We start from the raw sequence: 14,225 nt of genomic DNA on the forward strand, positions 1-14,225 counted from the left end.
TTGGAGCTAATTGAATCAGTCCCCCTATTGGAGTAGGACTCGAAGACATAGTCTGGCCTATAGGAAAACTCTGTTATCAATTGTGTTTTGTCTTCTATCTCTCTACACTCTTTATTTTAGTGTATCTTTTGTTCATTGAAGCATTTAAGTTATGTTAATTCGCTAAATAATGCTTTAAATTAACTTTATTTAATTATGTTAAGTGTTCCTCTATTATAGTCATAGATCCTACTCAGATCATTTGTGGTAGAGAATTGAAATTAGATTACTTTATATCTATAATTACATTTTTAGTATTATATAATTAATAATTTTTTAAAATTATATATATATATATATATATATATATATATATATATATATATATAAAATTAATCTTGAGGTATATATTTTTAATAATTTTATTTTCAACAAAATTAACACTATTAAACGTAGAAAAAATACATAATTAAATATATTAATAATTTTAATTTATGATTTTAGTTATTAAAGATATACAATAGATTTCTAGAATGCACTATGAAGAATTTTATTATTATTGTATTAAATTAAGATTAATATTTTTAACTTAAAGATAATAATTTTAAAATAATTATTTTAAATTATAATGAAACATAAAACAAAAAATAATTAATTGTTTTAACTTGTAGTTTTTATTAATAATTTACCCACTTAAGTTATAACATAAACAGGTCCAATTCTATTAATTGATAGAGTATTTCTAGTCAAAAGAAATTAATCTATTATTTTAAATTTTATAATAATTTTTATTTGAGTTTAATTTATTAATAATTAAAATACTAGAATAATGTAATAAAGTTAAGAATGAATTTGGTTGCACAATGAGCTCTGCTAGGGTTTCTATGGTCTACGTCTAAGCCCTTTCTACATTACTACTTGTCATTCTGCATTTAGTGTGGGATTTTATTTTAGCTTATAATGGCCTTGGCCCTCTCTGACCCAGTAGTTACTACTGGTGACAAAGTTTCTACTACATGTGATAATGGCCCCACTGAGAAAATGCTCATGCAAATTTGTGCCCAAGGTATTTCACGAGGTAATTCCTCTCCTAACTCGGTTCTAGATATTTTTGCTTCTAAATCTTCTTGCCAATGGCTAGAAACACAAACCCTTATTGAGTATTTTGTGGGTCACACTCCATCTAAAAGCACACTACATAAATGGGTATCCAAAGCATGCTCTCCCCAGGGGATTCACCTTGAAGGGATTCAAAACCTCACCAAGGATTTTTTTCTTATTTCATTATGGTAACCCCTCCCAAGCTGAGAGTATTTCCAGCCATGGGCCATGGATAGTTTGCACGTCTCTGCTCAATTTCCAGAGATGGTCTCGAGACTTCTGCATCTCGGATGACCACAAACTCAGGGTTTCAGTTTGGGTAGAGTTCCCTAGGTTGCCCATCCCTTACTAGTCTTTTCTCATTGAAATTACCCAAACTATGGTCAAAATCATTTGTGTGGAACCAATTTTTTTTTTAAATGCTTTTCCTCAACGGAGGGTCTGTGTTGAGGTCAACCTTTCTAGGGACCTTAAAGAGACTATGGAAATTTAGATTGGTGCTACCACCTTTTCTCAAAAGGTTCTTTACTTGAATCTCCCAAATACTTGTTTTCACTGTCAATCTACGATTCAAAAGATAAAGGATTATCCTCTTCTTGAGCACAATCACTCTACAATGTAGGAACCCAAGTTGGCTTCGACTATTAAAAAATATGAGTGGACAACAATTATCAAGAAAGGCAAGGGTGCTGCTAAGCCAAACCCTATTTGTCAAGAACTTAGCCATCCTAGTTCTAGTGTGGCTCCTCTTGCATCGTCAACACTAGAGGCTCCTCTTGTTGTGCCACCGCCACCCGTTTCAAACCCTATATTATAGGGGACAACTAAGTTGGAGGTACGAGCTGCCTGGGTTTGGGCACCTCAAGCAGCTTCTTTAATTTATTCTTCATCTCTCCATCACTTGTGTCACCCTGAAGGCAATACATGAAGAGCCATCACTTTGGGTGACTCTTCATTTGAACCCTCCACTTTCTTGCATACAAGTTTTTCCTTACTTGAGGACTAGAAGAATATGAAAGCTAGTTTATGATGAATTTTCTCTCATGGAATGTGTAGGGCTAACTAACCTTTCTAGAAAGTATTCTATTCATGATACCAAGCATAGGCTTGGTAATATTGATGTTGTGTGTTTGCAAGAAGTTAAAGTCTCTGGGTTCCTTCTCAACTTAGCTTGTTGTGTGATATGGCCAGATGGTGTTAGTTTTTCTTCTCAGCATGAAGCGATTTGTGGTGGTGTAGTCACTTTCCTCTCCCCTCGACTATCTCCTTTTGTTATTTCTCATGGTTTTGACCCCATGTAGAGAGTAGTTTGGATTTTATTGTCTTTTCAAAATCATTCTTTTGGCATTGTCAATATCTATGCTTCTAATGATGCAATTGAGTACTCACACTTGTGGAGGTGGCTAGCTAATTCTTTGTTACCTACCACCTGGTTGTTTTGTGGGAATTTTAATATGGTTGAGATGGTTCTTGATAAAGTGGGCCTTCTACCTTTTTGATGGTTAGTTGGTGTGCAAGAAGCCTAGTTCTACATGTGAAGAAAGTTGGGTCTTTTTTATCCCAATGTTCATCACCATTGGATTGATGGCATCTACCTTTTTGATGGTTAGTTGGTGTGCAAGAAGCCTAGTTCTACATGTGAAGAAAGTTGGGTCTTTTTTATCCCAATGTTCATCACCATTCGATTGATGGCATCTACCTTTTTGATGGTTAGTTGGTGTGCAAGAAGCCTAGTTCTACATGTGAAGAAAGTTGGGTCTTTTTTATCCCAATGTTCATCACCATTGGATTGATGGCATCTAGTACACATGGTCCAACTTTTTAGAGGGAGCTAATAGGATCCTTAAAAGGTTGGACTGTGTTATGATTTTTGCTTAGTCCTTTTTCCTTTTTCTCACACAAGTCTGCTACCTATCACTCTAGTCCCTGACATGACTCTTTCGGACTATTTTCCCATCCACTTCTCCATTACATAGGATTCTACCCCTCCTCATAATTGTAAAACTCAGTTTTACCTTAATACTTCTGTGTTATCCCATCCACCCACCACTATCCATATTTTACAAACTTGGAACCTCGAACCTAGGCCCCACTCATCCTCTGGGTGGATCCAATGGTGGAATGATGCCATCACCCGTACTATGAGGTTTCTTTGCATTTATGGGAGGCAATTGGTTACATACTACAAGAGATCCTATGGGGCCACTATCAAAGATCTCTATACGGTGACTAAAGCTCTTGCCATGAATTTTTTTGATATTGATCTTTAGGTTTAGCTTACCAACCTTTTCCATCAGAAATAAGTTGCAGACAATTATGTTGCTCGGTGAGCTCAACTCAAAACCTACCTTCACTGGTTGAAAGTTGGCGATCAAGCTTCCAAGGAATTCTTTAATGCATTGAGGGCACACCACTCTATGGTAGGGATCAAGTACATTTAGAAGGGTCAGCATACCTTTTGTGAGCTTTTGGATATTCATCAAGCCTTTGTTTGCCACTATGAAATTTTTTCATAGCTCAAGGTCCCTTAGTGGCCAGGGACCAAGCCTTGTAGGCTTGTTTGGCTGTGACACCTTAAAAACATGCTCCAGAACAATATTTTTTCTATGAGCAGAAGCTCACCCTATAGGACCTCAAGGAAGATATTTTCTCCATGGTTGACGATAAGGCCCCTAGTTGTGATAGTTTCCCTTGTGAATTTTACAAAGCATTTTCGTATGAGATTGGTCCAAACCTACATAAGGTTTATATCAAGGCATATGATTCATGTTCTTTGGGTAATCTTATTAACAAATGGAATGTTAAGTTCATACCTAAGGTGGGCCACCCTAAAGACATCTATAATTGGAGGCCCATCACATTGTTGAATGTTTCCTATAAGATCATTACCAAGGCTCTCTCACTCAAAATATATCATATTCTTCCTCAAATCATTTTCCCTGAACAAACGAGTTTTATCAAGTCATGTTATAGCTTGGATAATATAACTGTTGTGTGGGAAGGGATGGAATGGGCTTGTCATTCCAAGCAACATGCCATCATTCTCAAAATTGATTTTCCTAAAGCTTATGACAAGATTGAGTGGCCTTTCATTCTAGCCATGCTTTAGGCTCTTGGTTTTGGCCCTACCTTTTTGCAGTCAGTCCAAATGCTCTTTGGAGATGCCTCTACTTACATCTCCATTAATGGCCATTAGTCCCAAGCATTTGGGCTTTATCATTCAATTCACCAAGGTTGCCCACTAGCACCGTTCCTAAATGCCTTGGCAGTAGAAGGTTTTGTGTATTTGGTCACAAATTCCATCTTCCAAAGAAGGGTCTGAGGTATTTCCCTTCTTGATTCCCCTGATCAGCTTGTGAATGGTCATTTTTTAGATGATCCTTTCCTCACTCTCATTGAGGATGAAGATAATATTGCCTCCACTTTTTAATGTCTTAACACATTCTATCTCACTCTAGGGTCTACCATTCAATGGCACAAAACCCTTTGTTACAGATAGTCTTACCTTTCCTACTTGGCTTAAGCAATACCAATGGAAATGGGTTCAACATAGGGAAGTTTTTCATTTTTTGGGTATCCCCTTCACCTTCCAAGCCTCAACTATTGAGCTCTGAAATCTGGTTCTTGCCAGACTAGAGAAGAAGCTGGAGTATTGGATCACCAAACCTCTTTCACTTGTAGGCAAATTCCATATTTGTTCCAAAGTGCTATCTACCACCCATGGTTATTATTCTTCCTTTTGGGCTCCATCAAAGGCCTCATATCTCAAACTTGAATGCCTTTTATGTGACTTAATTTGGGCGTTAAACATTTCTCACCAAGGCTTTCATAGAGTTGCCTAGGATTTCTACTATCTTCCCAAGGAGTCTAGTGGCCTTGGCTTGCTATCCACCCAAGAGAAAGGTACTACTTTATGTGGAAAATGAGTGATTTGATCTCTTTTTTTCAATGAAGCTTGGAAGATTCTGTTAAGGCATTATATTTCTTTAGGCTTTCCAGTTCACTGACCAACCTAGAAGGGGATTGGGTTTCAAACCCTTCTGATTACCCCTGAACCTATTCAAATTTAGGTTACTTTTGTTTCCAATAGTATCTGGAAAGCCTAGGAAGTAGTTAAGCCTTGGCTTCACTAGGTTGGTTATGGATTCAGAGATGGACTTTGCTTGAACTAGCATAATCTCTGGTGGTCACCTTTATTTGCTATTCAAGGTGTTCCCCTAGCCAAGATGCACAAGGTTAGTGCTCTAATTTTTTTAAAATGTGGCATAAGGACCCATAAAGATCTTTTCTCTTGAGTTACTATGAGCTTGTGGTCATGGGAAGACATGTGAGTACAATTCTAGCTCACTCATCTAGATCGACAGACTTTTGATCTTCTAGTGGTGCCTTCACATTTGTTACATAAAGTGGGCATTCAACCTTCTCACCCTTAGTGGAAATATTGGAAGTGGTATCCAAACACTCTAGTAACTAGCTATAAACCTAAGCTGGGTTACCGATGGCTAGTTCCTCACCTACCCATGGTTGATGTTCTCAACCAGCATTGGCATTTGAAATCCTTGCATTGCACTTGGAGTCATAGGTATTCTTTTCTAGGGCTTGCATTTGGGCTCCTAGCTATGGCATCTAGGAGTTCCTGACCCTTGTTGTCCTTTTTGTGGTCAAACAAAATCCTTTATGCACATTTTTTGGTTCTATAGATAGGCTCAGTGTTACTAGTGATGGATCCATGATCTCTTTTGCCCCTTTTGCCCAAAACCTTTTTCTTGGCATATGGTTCTTTTGGCTGATAATACATTGATTCCCTTCAAATATTCTATTAGTAAATAATTTTCCTCATATGATTTTATATAAAAAAATAGAGAAAAATGTATAGAAACAAATGAATTCCTATACAGGACTTAGGAATTCTCTGCTTGAAGCTTCTTCAATAAAAACAAGTGCAACTACCTTTATTGCAAATAAAGATTTTTTGATCTTTAAACTCAATAGAACAATCTTTTTAGAATGCAATCTGTTGACAATGTTGAATCAACTTATTCTATCTCATCAATAAAAAATAATTTTTTATGCTGAAGAACCACTCAATTTTAATTATCAATATTATCCACATAACTGAAAATTAAGTAATCGAGTAGGCAGATTTAATAAAACTTACTTCTCACAACACCCCAAATTTTGAATTGACAACTTCAAAATCGATAACAAACATAGCTAAGAGCTTTTATATAAATAATATCTTTAGAAATAATGATTCAAACAAGTAGATAATAGTATCTACTTATAAAAATCTTAACAAAATCAAACTGTAGAGTTTTCTTTGTATTTGCAGAATTTTGAAATGCTACTTCTAAAGCTTGAGATTAAACCACAAACAAAAATAGTTTTCTCTATCGATCTGCTGGAGATTAACCCTATGCCATACTAGTTATTATATATTGATAAGGCATGGGGCTAGAAAGTTTCCAAAATTACCTTACCAAGAGTAAAATAGACATTTGGTTAACATAACTACTAACCAGAATGCAAGAAAAGAAAAATGACAAAAAAAGAACAACCAATGACCATGCATAACTGCTTCTTTTAATCAGGTAGCACCATCTCCACTGACCATGTTTCTTGCTGCTTTCCACATTTTATAGGTAGTTGAAAATGCTGAAATAACTAACTGATGTGGTAGACCAATGTAGGTAAGCTCCTGCTTCCAAATTTCCTTTTCTCTCTTCAATTATGTTGTCTTTTCTTCATGCATTTCCAAGTGCTTGAGACTAATCATTAGCATGGCCTTAGTGTGTGCTACATTTAAAAAATCTTTCTTAGTTGGTGCTTTCTTGTCTTGAAGTTCTTGGAACTTCTTCCAAACTTCCTTGATCACTTCCTCAAATTGATGAATTGCTTGACAAATCATTTAAGATCTCCTTGAATTATCTAGTGTATGATCTTAAGTTCTTGTAATTTTTTTTGATTTTAGTCACACCCTATATTAATGACTCATTTCTCCATTCAATACAGTCTTTGATCATAGACAAGGCCTTCTCATCTAAGCCTACCATAGGACATTTAGCCTAGAATTTCCATAATCCAAATTCTTGGATCTCTTCTAGCCATATAACTACCTTCGCCCAATTTTTTTTCTCCTTTTCATATCCTTCATTATTTAGTTCCACCTTTTTAGTAATGGTTGATATTTATTTTGAAGCCTTATCTAGGAGACCTATATGTTTCATAGTGTCATCCAAGATGCTTTGCACCCATTTCCCTACTATTTTTGCAACTACTTTGCATTTGTGCAAGTTCTCAAGAGATTGCTACTTGGTTGCAAAGGACACATCGACGATTGTTGATATTTCATTGATCATTTTTGCTTCAGGATGAAGGATGGCATTGATATATTGAGCCATACTCTTTATTTTTTACTTCATCTCTTGTTTGTCTTGTCCATCCTTCCACACCCTATGTGTAATCTTCTTATCAAAGGCTTCAAAGAATTCCATATCCACCTCACGGTTACCTTTCCCCAGATCAACTTTTGTTATCTAGTAGTCCTGAGGAGCCAAAGATTCATGTGAAATTCCATCTACTAGCATGGCTATTTTATCCAACCAATGCCCTAAATTATTATCAAACTTGATCCTTGATTCAGTCCTTGCCTTCTTCACCTTAGGTGTTTTTCCCAAAAATTTACTAACTAAATCATCAATGGGCATGGAAAGAGGAACCATGCTCCTCTTCTTCTCAACAAAAGTCCCCAACCATTTAGGTGTAACTAGTTTTATCAGTGGTGGGGGAGAATTTCACCAAAGAAAGATTACTCTCTTGGCCTTCAGTAATTACTAGCAACTTTTTAGGTTTAGGTACACTGTCTACCATAGGTAGTTCTTTTGCAACCTTCCGATCCAATGTTATTGTACCCTTTCTTTTGGTTTGTTGATGCATTCCTTGTGCTTGAATGGGTCAGCCTTTTTGTCTTACGAGTACCTTCTTGAACTTGAAGTTGAAGTGGTTCTGGAACTACTTCAGGACCATGAATATCTTGATTAGTGATCTCTTTTTGCTTTTTGGGAGCCTTTTTACTTTTTCTTTTTGAAAACTTTCTAGTCGAGTCAAGGGTGGCAATAGTTTTTTATTTTATCCAATTTGTGGTCCTAGCCAGCACATCCTTAGTGTGAGAGAAAACATCATCTTCTTCTCTCCTTCCCCAATAAATTTTGGGAATAGGCATACATTCAATCTGGTTAATATAGAATGGGTCAAGTACCTCTTCATAATCTTCTTCTTTCAACCCACATGTATCAAGATCCACATTAAACATAATAATTTGTTTCATAGTTAGCCATGACCACAGTCTTTTCCTTCCTTCAAATTCATTACATTAATTCACCCAATAGTCTTCTAACTGCAGAGTATGAACCAGAGAGACTGCACTCTTAACATTATGTTTGAAAAAACCTATATAGTCAAAATCTTCCTGAGGGTGAAAGGGTTTAAAGAACAGATGAGTTAATGATGCCTTTGTTAACATAGCTTGATTTAGGCTAGGACATCTATAGTGTCCAATTTCAATAGGAAAGAACATAGAAGAGGACCTCTTAGAAACCTCAAAAGACTCTACCATGGAGACAAATTGTCTGTACATTTCAAATAGATCTATAGAGTCTAAATAGTAATGAGATAACTTCAATGATTCACCAGAAAAACCACCCATTTTAATATATGTAAACCTAGGAAATTGGATGTAAGAGAAACCATAAACTTGTATAGCTTGCATGGCTTCTTTAGATAGTCTATTGTTTTCATGACCTTGAAGTCTATTGTTTTCATGACCTTGAAGTTCAAAGACAAGTCTTCCCAAAAAGACATCATTCACCCTTCTGAACTCCTTATACAAAGCAGTTTCCTAAAGATCACTATAATACTAGTAAGTAGGCATTTCATCGATCCAAGGTGAATGTCGAAGATTTTCTCATTCTTTAGATGCTACTAGGATATAAATCAAATAGGAGTACAATAAAAATGGACCAAAGTTGTTGATGGCTACTAAACCCTTGTGCAAATTCTCAGCAATCGGGTCAGCCCAATCAATGAACTTATTTCCCTAAACAAGATTTTGGATGAAGAAATACATCCAAGAGTCCCAATGAAATGCATGTTCATTTCCCTTAGTTATATTCAATAGATGTACAATGTATGTAATCTCCTTTATGAAATGCTCAATGGTTAAAGGTTTTGGTAACTGTGAACCACCCTCTGCTAGTTTTAGGAGCAAAGATTGGGCTACCTTATTATCATAACTACTTTTTCTTTAGGCATATAGGCACTCTACTTCCTTGAACATCCATGGTTCATAGGGTTCCTTGTGAGGAATTCTAAAGGCTGAATAGATGTTGGTTATGTTAATCTTAACTACTACTTCTCCTAAAACTTTCTTGATACACTTGGTGCTAGGGTCATAATGGTTTGCACACTCAATAACAAGCTCTGGGCATGTGATTGCTATGGGAAAGGCAGTGGCTTCAAGAAACCCACTATTAGCTAGCATTTGGTAAATGGGACCTAATTGGGTGTTTCTAGCTCTCTCAGTGACATCAGTTAAGTTTTTATTAACCAAAAATATGTCACCAATTTCAGGCAAAGAGCTAAGAAAACATGACTTTTTCAAACTTGTGCATTTTGGGATGAAATAACATCATGAATTGCTTTGGAAATATAGGATAGAAAAGATACAAATTGAAATATTTCAAAATAAAGCATGCACAAATGAAATTATAGAGGGTTATGGCAACACACTTATAGTGTGATAGAGCTACCACCTATGATTCGTTATTCCTATTTGATGGCATTGGGATTTCTTTTGCAAATGGAAAAATGAGTGGTAAAAAGGAAAAATAAATGCATTTAAGGAATGAATTACAAAGGAAATCATAGTAAAGATATGGCAAGTAAATGCAATAATTACTATTCGTGTGTCACACATTTGAAAAGACCCCTTGAGTGATTTGTTTTAAATGCCCATCAAATCTACATGCCTATCAACACTCCATCTCATCATGAAATGACAAATTTTCCTTTTTTCCAAATCTTTTCGTATCTAAACACATGCCTTCTTAAATTTATTATTTACTATCTAGCATGCCTTGGGAAGTGTCTTCATCAGGACCCACCTTGCCTTTTAACTCAAATATTGTAATCATGCATGAAAACAATGCATCAATATACAAAATTGATATTGAAGTTGAAGTTAAAGTTTGGGTTGATTGGGCTTCAACTTCAACTTCAACTTCACCAAGACTAAATTAGGGAATGGAAGTGGACCTCACCACATGTAAGACAAATGGGAGCTCGAACTTGAACTTGAAGTTAATTGAAACTTCAAGTTCAACTTCATGATCAAGAAAAGACTCATGATTGAACCTTCCTAGGATAAGAGAAAAATATATGTGGTAACAATTGGCTCCAACTAGGGAATGCAATTAGAAGGATCATAGATGAACTTGGAATCTTTGGCTTTGTAGATCGACTCAAAAAGTAAAAAATAAAAGAACTGGACAAGGAAAGAACAAAACCTAAAAAGACAGTATTTACAATGAGACATAAAACAGAATTAAAATTGGTACAACTTGAGGTCCTTCCTATTATAGGATAGGGGAAGGTCATCTCCATTAAGATATTGCAACTTGAAGGCATTTGAATGCAACTCCTCAGATATTACAAATGGGCCTGTCCATATGCTCTCAAATTTGATGTGGGCTCTTTTAGGTTCCTTCCACTTATCCCATAGCAGTACTTGATCTCCTTTCATGAATCTTTTTGGCCTTGCTCTTTGATTGAAAATTATTTTGACCCTTGCTTGATGGTTGGTGATATGATCCACCAATTCTCTTCTTTCTTCTTCTATTTTCTAGAGGTACGATGTTCTCTTCTTAATGGAAGAATGAAACATTTCATCTTCAATTGTTTTTTGTAAATTCAAGGTAGCCAGCTCCAAAGGCAGGGACAATTTTGCTTCAACTCCATACACCAATTCAAAAGGTGTCATGTTGATGGCTCTTTTTGGAGAAGTTCTATTAGCCCAAACTGCTTCACATAACTTCTTATGCCAATCTTTTCCCTTTCCATCTACTAGCTTCTTCATAATATTTATTAGATTTTTGTTAGTGGACTCTACCTGTCCATTGCCTTGAGCAAAATAATCTGAAGCATGAGATAACTAGATACCATGATCATAACAATACAATTTAATTTCTCAAGATGAAAAATTTTGTGCATTATCAGTCACTATTTTTTTAGGTGTACCAAAATAGGTCAAAATATTTTCTATAAAGAATTTACATACTACCTATGATGTTGTTGCTTTAACAAGAATTTCCTCAACCCATTTAGTAAAGTAATCAGTAGTAGTGAGGATGTGTGTATGTCCTACACTTGAATTTGGATTAGTAGGCCCTATAAAATCCAATCCCCATTGTTGAAAGGGTTCTTCTATAATCACAGGTTTTAGAGGAAGGACAACTAATCATAGTTTTCCAATAAACAATTTACATTTCTCACAATTTCTCACCTAATGATAGGTAGCCCTGAACATACCTAGCTAGTAGTATCTGCTTCTTAGGATTTTGAAGGCTATCACTGTTGATATTAAATGTCCTCCACATGCTCCATCATGGAATTTTTTTAGTAGTTTCTCCTACTATTCAGCATCAACACATCTCAAAAACATCCCATCCAAGCCTCTTTTGTACAAGATATCATCAATAATCACAAACTTGGCTACTCTTAGTTGAAGACTCCTTCTATCCTTTCCTTTTAAATGATCAGGGCATCTCCCATATGTCAAGAAACAAGCTATGTCAGAAAACCATTCATCTTTCAAGCCAACAAACAAATAATTGGGATATGGTTCTTTTCTTTCTCTTTCTGCAATAAGTTTACACAACCCTTGCCCTTGAACCAATTTAGTTGGTCGGATATCCAAGTCAAATTCTTTCACTTTTACAACCCAATTTGCTCAATTATTGACTGCTACATCTTTCTGTGTGAGGAAACTCTTGACTGCAGTGGATGGTACATAAACTAAAGAAAGTGAATGCAAAATATAGTACCAAAAGTATTTTACTACTTTGAGTAATTCAACTCATGTTTCTTCAATGGGATACTGTAGTGCCTACCCTCGTTCACATCTTTTCTGGACATATTGTTGCTATTATTATCAGACTATGATGGACTAGTTTTAAGTTGATGGATTAGTGGTATTGTTTTGAGACTATCAGACATTATGTTATGGATTCAGAGGTTATGTGATGAGATCATTTAGACTTTACATTTCATGCATACATGATGATCATTATATTGTTTTCAGCTATTGTTGATGATTAGTTGATGGTTATTATCTCATGTGTTTTATTATGGATACTTACCCCATACTTGCATGTGTATGGTGTGTGTGTTTTCTTATTGTATGGCATTTCTAATGTGGTTAAGGAAGGGAGTCGTAGTCACCTGCTTAGTCGAGATCTACACAATGCACCACTTCCTATCATTGTCTATTTAGCTTAGCATTATATATTGTATGTACATGCATGGTTTTTTTGTAGGTTGCAGGTACCGGGCATCGACTTCCTTGAATTGCCAGGATGGGCATACCCTATTATACTATCTTAATGATAAGAGAAGCGAGATAAATTCTCAAGTCCAAATCCCAAACCTTTAAGCCAATTGTCCTAGTGAGGTAGGACAAGTATCTAGATATTTTACCCACTGAATGTGTCAAATGACATAATTCATGATTTTTAACCCTTTAGACTGAGTTTGTGTGATTTGCTCTATGATGGGTTTTCATATTTTATTTTGGAGGTCTATGGTGAATTTTCTATTAATTAAGTCTTAATAAATAGATTTAATTAATAAATTAATTATTTGAGAAAATTAATATAAAATATCATGGTCTTTGATATTTTGATAATTAATTGAATGTGAATTAATTGAGGGAAAAAGGAATTAAATAAAAGAAAATTATAAATTAAAATTAATATTAATTATAAAATAATAATAAAGTAATAAATAAATAATAATAATAAAAGTTATAAGAATTAAAATGAAAGTTATAAATATTTAAATGGAAATTATATAAAAAGTGAATTGGAGTTATAAGCTTGCATGAGAGTTAACGCACTTTTTTATTTCTCATGTGTCAACAAAACGGAGGTTAGTGCATCAATTAAGCACATGGTGTCTACAACCCTATGGATCATCTTGAAGGTTGGAAAAGACCCATGCTTAGTTGGTGACACCTTCCAGCTGTTTCTAGAAGCATTCTAGATGTTTCCTGAAAGCTCTTTATATTCAGGCATTCCTAGAGGCTTAGACATAGCGTTGGGAGTGCAATTGGAGCATTGGAGGACTCGAGAATTTTGAAGAAGGAAGGAGCTTGCTCTAAGGGTTTTTCTAAGGAAGAGCGATTTAGCATTAGAATCTAGGTAGATTCTTGTGGTTTTACTTATGCTATTTCTGCATCATGCATTTCTTGTCTTCTTCGTGTCTTCCATATGTCATCTGAGGAATTTCATACTTTATTTGTGCATTCTCAATATGGGTAGATTAAATTATTTGAGAATTTTATATGCATAGATCTGAAAAGAACACAGGGCTAGGGTTGAGATTCATAGTCAAACCCGTTAGATTAATTATTGAAAATTTTGGAGATCAAAAGTCTATGGAGAAATTCTAAAAATTGAAGTTTGTATTCATATATTGTCAATTTTCTTACACACACACACACACACACACACACACACACACACATATACATACATATGTATATATAATATATAATTGTAAAGAAACCGGATAACACACCCGTGGGCGAAAATGTTTTAAGAAACGTTTTAAACCAAATCGCAAATGGGAATCACGTAAGCGATTTTTTTTTAAAAAAAATTTTATAAACATTTTATACATTAAGTCGAAGGGGGGACAAGACCCACTCCCCCACTGCGGTCACAGTGTACTACTGTCACGGGTACTGCGATGACAGTGGTACGCAGTACCACTAACATCGCAGGCCCTGCGACTGCAGGGTCCTGCGTACATCAGTTATGTTATATAAATATGTGTTTAAAAAATTAAATAAAAACATTTGCCATATTCGA

This window comes from Cupressus sempervirens, chromosome 5 (assembly GCF_028749045.1).
Source record: "Cupressus sempervirens isolate cs-2001-9-10 chromosome 5, ASM2874904v1, whole genome shotgun sequence".
In the NCBI taxonomy this organism is placed as follows: Eukaryota; Viridiplantae; Streptophyta; class Pinopsida; order Cupressales; family Cupressaceae; genus Cupressus; species Cupressus sempervirens.